Here is a 12011-nt window from a genome sequence, read left to right on the forward strand (position 1 = left end):
CGCCACCATTGTCAGAATACAGCTAACATGTGTATATTTGCTGTATTCGGCAGTGGTGGAAAGCAGCTGTCATCTTATGTGCATTAATTTGACAGAATTACTTTATTAATATAATCAATAAATCAATACATATAAACATGGTAAGGATGTGTTTTATTGCTTTTCGTTGGATTTTTTTCACTCGTATTGAATTATTCTATTATGCTTATTAAGGTATTTTCAAGCCATACGACTTGGAATTCGAGCAAAGCAGACAAAGAGTCGACAGGACCTTGATGCAGTATTCCGTGCCAATAATGATATCTGCCTGCTGCGATTGATTGAGTGCTTTGTAGAGTCAGCACCTCAACTTATCTTACAGTTATACATTATACTGCGATACCAGCAGTTCAGTTGGGTGTTAGGTGAGTAAGCATACCGCTCCTAACAGTTCATTGGGGGCTTAGGTGAGTTAGCACACTGTTACTAACAGTTCAGGTGGGGGTTGGGTGACTTAGTTTACAGCTACATTATGTACCAGCAGTTCAGTAAGGGGTCAGATGAGGTAGCAAACTGTTAATTGTATATATACTTGTAGTTGTATATATACATAATATAAAACCATTTGTATAATAAGTTATAGAAAAAAAATAGAATTTACTTAGGTAAAGAAAGCAAACTCATCAATTTAATTTAAAGGTGTATAGCAATATAATACCATTATTTTTATAATGATTTGTTAATAGATCCAGTCCTGTCTATATAGCTAGCTAGAGTGTTTTCATGTTTAAGAGCAAAACAATTGCACACGTGACAAATAAAGAGAAAACTCAACAAGAGAGAAAATTGTGAACATAAGTTTATAACAATCTGAAGTGATTTGTGGAGAGAAATTATTTTAATCCACACTTTCTCTTTACTTTAATCCACACTTTTACTAATTGAAATTATTTTAAACCACACTTGTACTGGTGGAAAATTATTTTAATCCACACTTGTACTGGTGGAAAATTATTTTAATCCACACTTGTACTGGTGGAAAATTATTTTAATCCACACTTGTACTGGTGGAAAATTATTTTAATCCACACTTGTACTGGTGGAAAATTATTTTAATCCACACTTGTACTGGTGGAAAATTATTTTAATCCACACTTGTACTGGTGGAAAATGATTTTAATCCACACTTGTACTGGTGGAAAATTATTTTAATCCACACTTGTACTGGTGGAAAATTATTTCATTCTCTTATACTATTGTGGAAATTCAGGAATTCAACTGTCATAACAATTTCAAGACTTCAAAACCCAAATAACAATAATGTCACGTGCTTAAGTTGCAAAACCATACAACATGCTTTGTGTTCATCAACTCAATAATCTTGCTCTTCTGCTTGAGATCTCCTATCTCACCCTTAGCAGTATGGGGATTAAAGATTCTATTCAATAGCAACCTAAGTGCAAAATTAATTGTTTTATGTGAAGAGATATCATTAACATTTGCTTACAAGTAACAATTAGTTTTGAAATATAACAAACAGAAATACACTGTATTATCATTTCACACAATCATTCTTAGTATCAATACAGTGTAAACATAATTGGCTAATCTTATGACATCACCTGGTCAGAGGTCAAAGTCTGGGTAGTCACTGCTAATTTCATACAGGCGAGATTTATGTTGATTTTCTTATTACTAGAAATATGTGATACAATTCACATACCTGTAATACTTTTTAGACTTAGACACTAATAAGCTTTGATCTCAAATGTATAGATAAATTGGTGAAGATAATTATAAGGCTTAAGTTGAAAATCATGTACTATTTTAAAAGTTGTGTGTCTTATGTTTTATTCATTAAATTATTTAAAAAAAAATTCATTCAATTCATAAGTTAATTGCTTTTACTCCTACAACTTTGCCAGACTGGCAGATAACATTAGATTGAGGATTCACATTAAACACCTGTATATTTGACAGCTATATGTCTTTTTATTTCTGTCCAGGGTTTTCCACTGTCCTCTCCCTGATGTCTATGGCTTGGTCCATGACAGCATACACAGATGGTCTGCGCCTTGCCTACAAGGATAAGTACAACAGAAAATGGTTGAGCATGTTAGCCCACACCACCTGGCAAACAGCCATGATATCTGCACGGGTCATGGCAATTGTTGTCTTCTCCACCCTGTACCAGGCCTGGATCTTCTTGGCTATGGGTAAATGTTTAACATAACAGTCTTGACTGAGTAAAAAAAAGCTAGCAGAAGTAATTAATTATAAGCATTTTTGTGCAACATGCAGTGGGTATTAGGAAATGGAAAATACTACAGTAATCTGTTCATCGTAATAAATACATTTACTCTGTTAAAACTATGCATGGGTGAATGTAGAATCTGGAGAATAATACACTTTGTGGAAAAGGGGAATTTTTGGCATATTGAGAAAAATGGAGAAATTTTGGACAGCACTTTTGATGTGAACTAAAAATACAGAAAAAGTGAAATATATGACGTATATGAAGATAACATGGATAAAATATAACAATGTTTCGGTCATATTGATATATCTTTTTCATGACGGCATGATTTGAAAATATGCTCTGAAGTAAGAATATACTAATAAGCTCTGTTTTGGGGAAAACTTTTGAGGAAATTTCCAAATGTTTTCAAATTATTTTCCTGACGGGTAATTTGTTTATATTTAGAGGGGAAAATAACCCCAAAACAGATTTACTTCATATTCATACTATGTACATTGGTATCACAATATCAAGTTCTACACCAGATCAGATTTTGATGGTCAACAGTACAGATTCAAAGGTCAACAGCCCTTGCTTGTTTCTTATTATTGTTATTTAATTTGTTTTTTGAAAGTACAGTCTTACCTTTTGACAAATTTTCTTCATGAAATTGTATTTCATAACTTATTATCATGGATTTACATTTAGAATTTTGAATTTAGTAATCAAAATGGAGAAAACAAAAGAAGGGAAACAGAATCAGTTGTTTTGAAGAACATTGTATTTACCAGTAAGAAATTAAAAAAAAATGTCTTTTCAGGAATCCATTGGTGTGTGATGACTTTCTGGATTACACTACAGAATGCAGATTTTGGTGAAACTGCTTGTGAGAAACGTCTATTCAACAGTGTTTCTGGTTTTATTTATATATTTTGCTTCCTGAACCTTAAGGACAGCAGGGCCAGATGGAGGATACTAGCCTACCATGTTGTAGTTCTAGGGGAAAACTCCCTTTTGGTGCTGCTCTGGTTTTTAGGGAGACCAGACAATACACCCATGTGGATGGAAATCTCCACCATTGCTATTGTCTTTGGAGGATATGCAGTTGGTATGAGTAAAATTTATTTGAAAAACCTTATTTTTTATTGGTAAAGGGAAATGTCTAAAAACAAACACCAACACAACAATTATTCTGATAGGAATAGAGGTGTATACCTATTTAGCTTATAGTATCTTTATGTACTCTTATATACTATTATTTTAATTATAATTGTATGAAGAAATCCTATTAACAGGAGTGCAAGTGGAGATTTAGTTGATATCTCTGAATACATTAATAGCAGACAGGTTGTCTGTCCGTCCGTCCGTTCATCCATCCATTAGTCAGTCTGCCTGTATATATCAAGATCTTTTCTTGTGAACTGATTTATGTGAAACTACTTTGGAATATTAGAGACCATCTGTAGATGTCTATGTAGGGAGTTTTTAGCAGATGCCATGGTAACAAGGTCACTATACATAGGTTTAAGTAATGGCTAGTAGTTGATCAGTGCTTAGATCAAATATAGTGAAACCTGGTTAAATTGTCTGACTTATCAAAACTCACAACTTGCCACATCAGGTGTTTCCAGAACAATCACTAAGGAAACATGATACAGGCTCCTCCTAACTGATCAGAATTAAGGTATTGTGTGATTCAACCCCCGAATATAAGTTGACAAGTAACCTCTCTGTGATAGATCATCTAGTGAAAGGCTGAAAGACCATAATAGTGGACACAAAACCTGTTAAATAAATTAATAACTCGTTATGTTCTTTGCTAGCCCTGATTTCACTGACACTAGAGACTAGTTGTCCCTGTGTTTACTGATATAAGCACAGAGGAAACATAATGAGTATCAGCTTGTCTCTGTTACAGGTCACTCATTTACAGTTATAGATAGGCAACCAATAAATCTGTATTACTCTTTACACCTGACAATGTCATGTAAGAAAATCAAAAATCCTATTACGTTTTGTTAATTTACTAGAGTTTAATGAGTACATTATATTGATGTTATATTTATACTATATAAAAAGCAATTGTTATCAGTTAAAATGAAATCTGTACAGTATAGTTTAAAGATATAAAACTATTTCATATGTGCTTGAAATTAATACAACACCATTTCCTGTAAAGGTGTCATTACGTAGATTGAATGAGATAGGAAATGTTAACATTGTTACTTTCTTGTTTAAGATGTAACCAATTTAATTATTATGATCCGTTAATTTGGCTGTACAATGATATATATTGCAGTACTTATCTAAACTGATTGTGATCATTATAAATTCTGATACTACATGTATTCAAGTGTTTATGCCAGAGATTTTGTTATTATTGAGAATAACATTCCTGGAATACCTCTTAAATATGTTGAGATGGTACCCAGGAAAAATCAGGCTCTTATTCAATCAGTGAGTTATAGACTTGTCAGGTGAATTTGTTGAGCGTGGTTTGTAAAATGATACAGAACTCTACTTGTCATCCCACATCTTATTATTCTCATAGAATCATAAAAATAACCTAAAACTGTGAAAAGTAGATGTAAAATGTGTATGGGTTCCGTCAACATAATACATTAACAAAGAATTTGTCATAATTTTGTTGAGTATTTAAAAATATCAGGTAATTGAATAAAGAAAAGGGTTGTTATGTGTTATCAGATACTGAGAACAATGTTGACAAGGTAAGTGGAATACAAATAGATACTAGGTCAATAATTGTCATTCTCATTGTCGAAACATTTTATCAGCCTTCAATCAATGTGTGACATCATAATAGTGTTCTGGGTGGATTTGAGAATCTAACAACACCAGTTCATACCCAAATATAGTAACAAGGGACTGTTCATGACACCAGAATACCAATAATATCTATTGGAAAAATTCTAACCAGCTGATTGCAAAAAATTTTGATTGCTGAATTGGATAGCCTGTTGTAGAAATCTTATGCTGAGGCAAGAACAGTAAATGATATGGTGTTGTACATCATGTATTTTCTATTAACTTTGTTGAATTTTTAGCAATAATAATCATTATCCATTAAGTTCAACATGATGATGTTTTTATTTTATTTTAGTTGAGACCTTGATATAGAATGTTTGATAAGTTCCCACTCTCAAATGATAGGAAATGGAATGTTTGATAAGTTCCCACTCTCAAATGACAGGAAATGATAATTTTATATAGCTATAATATTGTGGAAATGTCATATAATAAAACTGTTATCAACCTGTTATGTGAATATGATGATTTATCAACCTGAGAAAGTGCTATTTCCTGAGGCCTAATTCATCTAAAAACAGGTGGATAATTGTATAAGATAATATTGAACATTGATTCACCCATGTTGACAGGAGGTGCGTTCATGATGGGCTACTACACTTGTTGTCATCCAACTGGCCCCAAACCTGAACAGGATAAAGACGAGATGGCTTACTGGTTCAGGAGGTTTGGTCCCAGGGAGGTAAGACTTCTAATCTTTACCTTGTGGAGGAGAAAGGGGAAGAGGGTTTCATATCTTGTATTTTTCTAAAACAACATCATTCTTTTAGATGATCAGGGTTTGATTGCAGGTGCAGATTATTCGCCGTTTTCACCTAAAATATCTTGTTTTAAGCTTTTGGTTTTCTTTTTAAGTAATTATTAAAATTGATTGAATTTGTTTGTGAAACCCAGTGTCAGTCTTTGTGACTACAGACATTTAAAAATTTTTGGACATCTCATGTACATCCCTGATTGTATTCTTGTAGCATCTTTTACAAAGGTTTCTTATCCTGTCTACTTTAAATATATGAAAATAATTATGACCATATATATACTGCCTCTTCTTGACTGCTGCTTACATAATCAGTCTATGAACAAAAAAATGAATGACTTCTCACAGATATTAATGTATTAAATGCACTCTGAATTCCTCTGTTAAAAAATATCAAGGAAAAAGAACAGAAATTAAATGAATATTTTGCACTTTATCCTTTATGTGTGCCATACTATGTTATTTGTATCTCATGTATGTAATATATGTATATATTTCAGTCCTCTTTCTTTTTTGTTTTCCATTCATATTTTAGAACAAGTCAAAGGGGGATATATTTGAAGGCCCTAAAACACCATCCCATGTGGCTGAATGGTTGAATGCCTCTCTCAACCTTAGTTTGGCTTCAAAGGCAGACTGCCTGAATGTGTCACATGATCCAGGAGTTCGAACAGGACAGCATGAATACTCTCAGAATCTAGGAAGATCTTTGGATGTCAGGAGTCCTGATAATTCCCGTTTAGTGTCTTACCAGAGATATCATGAACCTGGCTCAGTCTCCACTCTCATGGAGAGTGATGGAGAGTTTACAACAAGGGAGTCGACCAAACTCTCCTATATTAGTGCTTCCAGCTCCAGACATCTCATTGATTCATCCTCCAATCTTTCATTGGACTCTACAGACAGACACTTAAACTCCTTTAACAGAAATAGGTCAAGCAGCTTAGCCACCACAGATCATCAATACAACTCATCAGGTTTGGAGACACCAAATAAGCTCTTTGCCATAAGTGCAATTAATGATGTGTCAGGGTCTTATCTCAGTCCAAAACACACCACTCAGAAGACACCAGATAAACTCTTTGCCATAAGTGCCATAAATGATGTGTCTGGGTCCTACCTCACTCCCAAGCACACCACCCATGACAGCTTTTACTCGTCACCAGAGTTCAAAACCAAAGAACTATCCCCATTGGATGCCAAAAAGTTATGGGAGGAATCACAGGACAGAATAGATCAAACAGTAGCACAAACTATTACCATAGTGACCCACACTGACTTAGACAGACGGAGGAGCCATTCTACCATAACATGGACAAAAAACAGCCCAGTTGAGAGTGATACTACTCAGAATTCCAACTCTTTACGTGGAGAGTATGACGAGACAGATATTGACCATCCTGTGTATGAACGTACCAAGTCGGTTGAGGTAGATAGTTGTTTAGGTCTGACAACAAGATCACAGTACAATGCAAACCCTTCACAAACACCAGTTTGCAACAAATTATCTCCTAACATACCTGAAGAACAGAACAGGTTTAAGATTCTCAATTCGTCTCATGACCAAGAAGTGTCTTCAGGTCAGTTTTCTGACCAGCTGGATAATTCATATTCTCCATTCACCTCAAAGTTTGTGAGCGAGCGGAGTGAGGAGGAGCCCTACTACCATTACAACCTTTCTGGGACTCCTCTGGTCAATGAACAGCCTACCCTTTTCAGTCCATGGTCCCCGTCAGGGAAAGACAACATCCCTTATATAGATGAAAGTGAGGTTGATGAGCAAGTTACAGGACAGGAAACAGCTCAAGAATCTTCCAATTATAATGAGGAATCTGTTCTCTCTGATTGGTTTGCTGATGTTTCCTCCCTACACCACACACAGCCTGACCGTTTCTGGGCATCAGGCATAAACGTGTCGAATAGTAGAGATAGGAGTATTCCTGACCTACCTACAACAACTGATGAATCTGCTAACTGTGATTACACTGATAGTTCTGTGGAGCCAAGAAGCATCCCCTTTTCTTCATTCAAGGACAGAAGCCACTCATCATCTGTGATCCCAGACTCGTCCACCAGCTTTTATCAGTACAGTGACTCACACCAGGCTGAATCTAATGAGAAATCTTACGCTGACAATCTGAGAACAAAGTCGTCCTATATGACCTCAGGTTACTGTGGTAGTAAGGTTAACATTTCTGATGTAACAGATGGAGAAAGGTCTTGGTCATCAAGGTCACAGAGTCGAGAATCAGGTGTAGACAGAGGACTGCAATCCTCTAGCAGCAGATACAGTGATACCAGTTACATGGAGTCAGACTCATCACACAGAGACTATAGGGCCAGTGATATCAGTCCTATTTACTCAAAGACAGCTCCAACACTAGAGGACAGTGGTTACCATCGGTCAAAGTCAACTGCTTCATCCCTGTCAGATGAATTAACACAGGATGACGTGGCAGATGTATCAAAATCAAGAGCTGATTACAGCACAGAGTCATCTTCAGCTTGGGATTACAGTGTGGGGTCAAGGTCAGGTGGGGATTTTAGTGTGGGGTCAAGGTCAGGTGGGCATTATAGTATGGGGTCAAGGTCAGGTGGGGATTATAGTGTGGGGTCAAGCATAGGAGGGGAATACAGTGTTGGATCGAGGTCCGGTGGAGATAACAGTATGGGGTCAAATTCAGCAGTAAATAACAGTGTGGGATCAAGGTCATTTGAGAATTACAATTATGGTTCACGGTCAACAGGTAATGATAGTTTGGTATCTAGAGAAGGTAAAGACTACATTGCAGGGCCAAGGCCAGTTGGCAATGAAAGTATAGGGACAAAGTCATCTGGGGACTACAGTGTTGAATCAAGGTCAGATGGAGATCATAGTGTAGAGTCAAGGTTAAGTATGGACTACGCTAAATTAGCTTCAGACATGTCCAGTCCGGAAAATCTCTTCACAAGGACCAAGAATCTGCCCAAGATGGATGCATCAGATAATGGATTGTACCTCAGTTCTTCATATACATCTGGAATAGATGTTTCCCAGGAGACTTATGTCAAGCAACATAGTTTTCAAGATGAGCAAATAGTGCCAAACAGAAGGGACAAATTTGAAAAATCTGATAGTTCATCCGACATTGCTTACTCTAGAACACCTGTTTTGGGAAAAGAATATCCAAGAAAAAGCAGTAGAAATTATGGAAGACCTTCATCAAGATCCTCTAGGAAACACCCATCATTTTTTAATGCTTCTGTAGATTCTAAAAATGATTCTCTGTCTGTTACAAAAGAATCACCTATCAGTGTTTATGATATGAAAAAGTCTCCTCACAGACTTGGCAGGAACATAGATTTATTCAATGTCTCAAGCTGGAGAAACAGTTTGGATATTGATGCAAATGAAGGTTTCACAGGAATCAAAAGTCTGCAGCATGTTCCACCTGTAACTGTCGTTAGTAAGCCTCTTCCAATCACCAATCTTACAGAATCTCCTTATAAATTCAGGCCTAGAAAACCTAACTTGGCTATCACTCAGTTAACAGAATCTCCTTACAAATTTAGGTCAAAACCAAGTGAGAACATTGGAAGGATGAGAATTCCCTCTGACAAAGAAAATGATTTATATGTGCACAGAAACAGTGGAGTTACTCATAAAGCTAGGAGGTCCCTGCCTACTAAACCCTTGTATCTCACCCAAGCATCCAATGACTACTCAGATAGTCAGATGAACTCGAGAAGAAAGTCTGACATTCCATCAGCACTCCCCTGCTATTTGTATTCCTCTGAAGGAGAAACCGAGGCCTCTAACAGGTTTACTCAGTCCAGAAGTCCAATAAAGGATGGGATGGGCCGACAAGTCCTCGGTGCCTTAGAAAACACCCCAGGATTCTCTCCTATTGTTGTTCCAGAGGAAATACACCGGGTAAAAAGCAGTGATGTATCGGTGAAGGTGGTCAAACCGGTTGTAAGCACTCCTCTTTCTGACCACACCCTAAAGGGAAGCTTCCACCAACTCCACACTCCTGAGGAGTATTGTTCTACTGTGGAAGTTTAGACTGGTATGATTACTGTTCAACTGAACTCTTCAGTCACAACATTGTACATGTATAAGCAATATTTTTTTCCACCTTCATTGTCACAAACTGTTTTATATATGAAATGGCATTATCAGCAACTTAAAAGAAAAAGTTAAAAAATACTTTCAGATAATAATTTCAGAATAAGATATTACAGCAACGTGGTTTTAGAAGTATTCTGTCTGTTAACCATTATGTTATATAATAATCATTCATTCAACCTGGGTCACATTTTTCACTTTTATATGTAAAAAGTGTTTTTCTAAACATAAATGAAATTTCCTTATTCTTAACAATTATACAATCAAAATTGAAAGGAATATGTCCCTTTATTGTTTTCTTAAATGTTATGATTGAATCTTTGTATAGCATCTATTAGATGTACAATTGATTTAGAACCATGAATGTGATTGATTCTTTAACTGAGTCAACTTATTGTCTACTACGACATTGAGGTTGCATCTCAAGTCAACTCAACAAATGCTCAAAAGACACCAAGATTTTTGGCAATATTGTGAGCTTTTGAAATATCTTTGAAACTGATTTCTTATTTTTTCATAATTTATTCCAAACCCCCAGTAAATTATATATTAATTTCATGCCTGGTTTTCTTTTTAAAGTGACCTCTAAAAATTTAAAAGCATAAGCATATGTTATTGATTACCTTTCTTTGGACTAGGGTTGGTTTTGATCATGTCATGATAACAGACAATCAGGCTACCTCTTATATTCAATACTCCACTCCAACGCTGATAATGCATATGTAGTAAATTCTAGTATATAATGAACAAGGCTGAATTGTACACTTGTCTTTCTTGTTTGAAATAATGGTGAGTTACAAAAACATATCAATATAGTCCGAGGAAATCTTAATGACATAAATTTGTAAATAGTTTTGAGATACAACTGTATTAAGTACATATTATGTTGTATGTCTGTTATACAATTTATTTAATATTATAGTAAGCATTTTCCTACAGCATTATTTCGTTGGTTGTGTAGTTAATTTTAACCTTTTTTTAATTCACAACATAGTGCTCATATCAAACATCTTGTCTTTCTTCTGCATCTTTTCTTTCTTTCTAATTTCCTTCTAGTAGTTTACATATAATTTTCAATTTGTATCAAATTGTATGTCATAAACACCACAGATTTACAAAAACACATGATAGTACATCATGGTGGCAATATATCAGGTCTAGAACACATGTAGTGATCTGTTATGACTTGAACATTACATTTTGAAAGTTTTTATCTTCTGCTCACTAATTACCACTTCACTTTAATTCCTTTCACATTCCACGATTCTGAAGTGTTGGAAGAGCTTAAATAGTTAACACATTGCATTTACTTGAAAGTGAATGCTGTATTGTGTGAAGTGAATTTCTTAACATTGTGAATGTAATGTGTATATTTTTGTACATTATATCTTTGTCTTTGTTTTCTGATCTGTATGTGTTTTGGGTCTTTCTTTTTTAGAAGGTAAGGTCAAGGCAGTCATAAAATTTTATAGGAAATAAAACTTGTTAAACAATCAAAATATCATGATAACCTATTCAAATTGGCATCATCTACAGAAGATGTGCTCACAAGGACTCTCGTAATGTTATTTCTCATAATTATGATATATCAAGTAGTACTTACTGATGATTATTAATTCTCAGCTTAAAGTCAAATGTTTTTCAGTAAAAAATTTAGCAGTCAATTTCAAATCATTCCAGCATTGTTAAGAACTGTTATACATACTTGAAGTTTATATCAATATTGAAAAAACATCAGTGTTACCTTTTTAGAGATATAATCCAATAGGTATAGAACAATAAATAGTATTTTGTAAACAAAATGATGTCATATCCTTAAGTTTCAAGCTGCCATATTCTATCCTGTGTTATATCACATGTAAATGATATTTTATATGATATTGTAGTACATTAGATAAGTAGCACACATACATATATAGATTTATTCTTTACTGGCCGCAGTTCCTCTAAGTTGGCTTAGATGTTAACAATGGCTTTCAATAAAATGTACAAAATTCAGAACATCCTGCATCAGATAAAATATCAGTTGTTCCGAGACAAGTCAAACAGGGATGCTTGGAATAGTAGTTGCATGTGCTACTCATAATGTAATGGTAACAGTTCTA

The sequence above is a fragment of the Ylistrum balloti genome, unplaced genomic scaffold (genome assembly GCF_031769215.1).
Source record: "Ylistrum balloti isolate Yb309-2 unplaced genomic scaffold, AGI_CSIRO_Ybal_v1 Utg370120, whole genome shotgun sequence".
Taxonomy (NCBI): domain Eukaryota; kingdom Metazoa; phylum Mollusca; class Bivalvia; order Pectinida; family Pectinidae; genus Ylistrum; species Ylistrum balloti.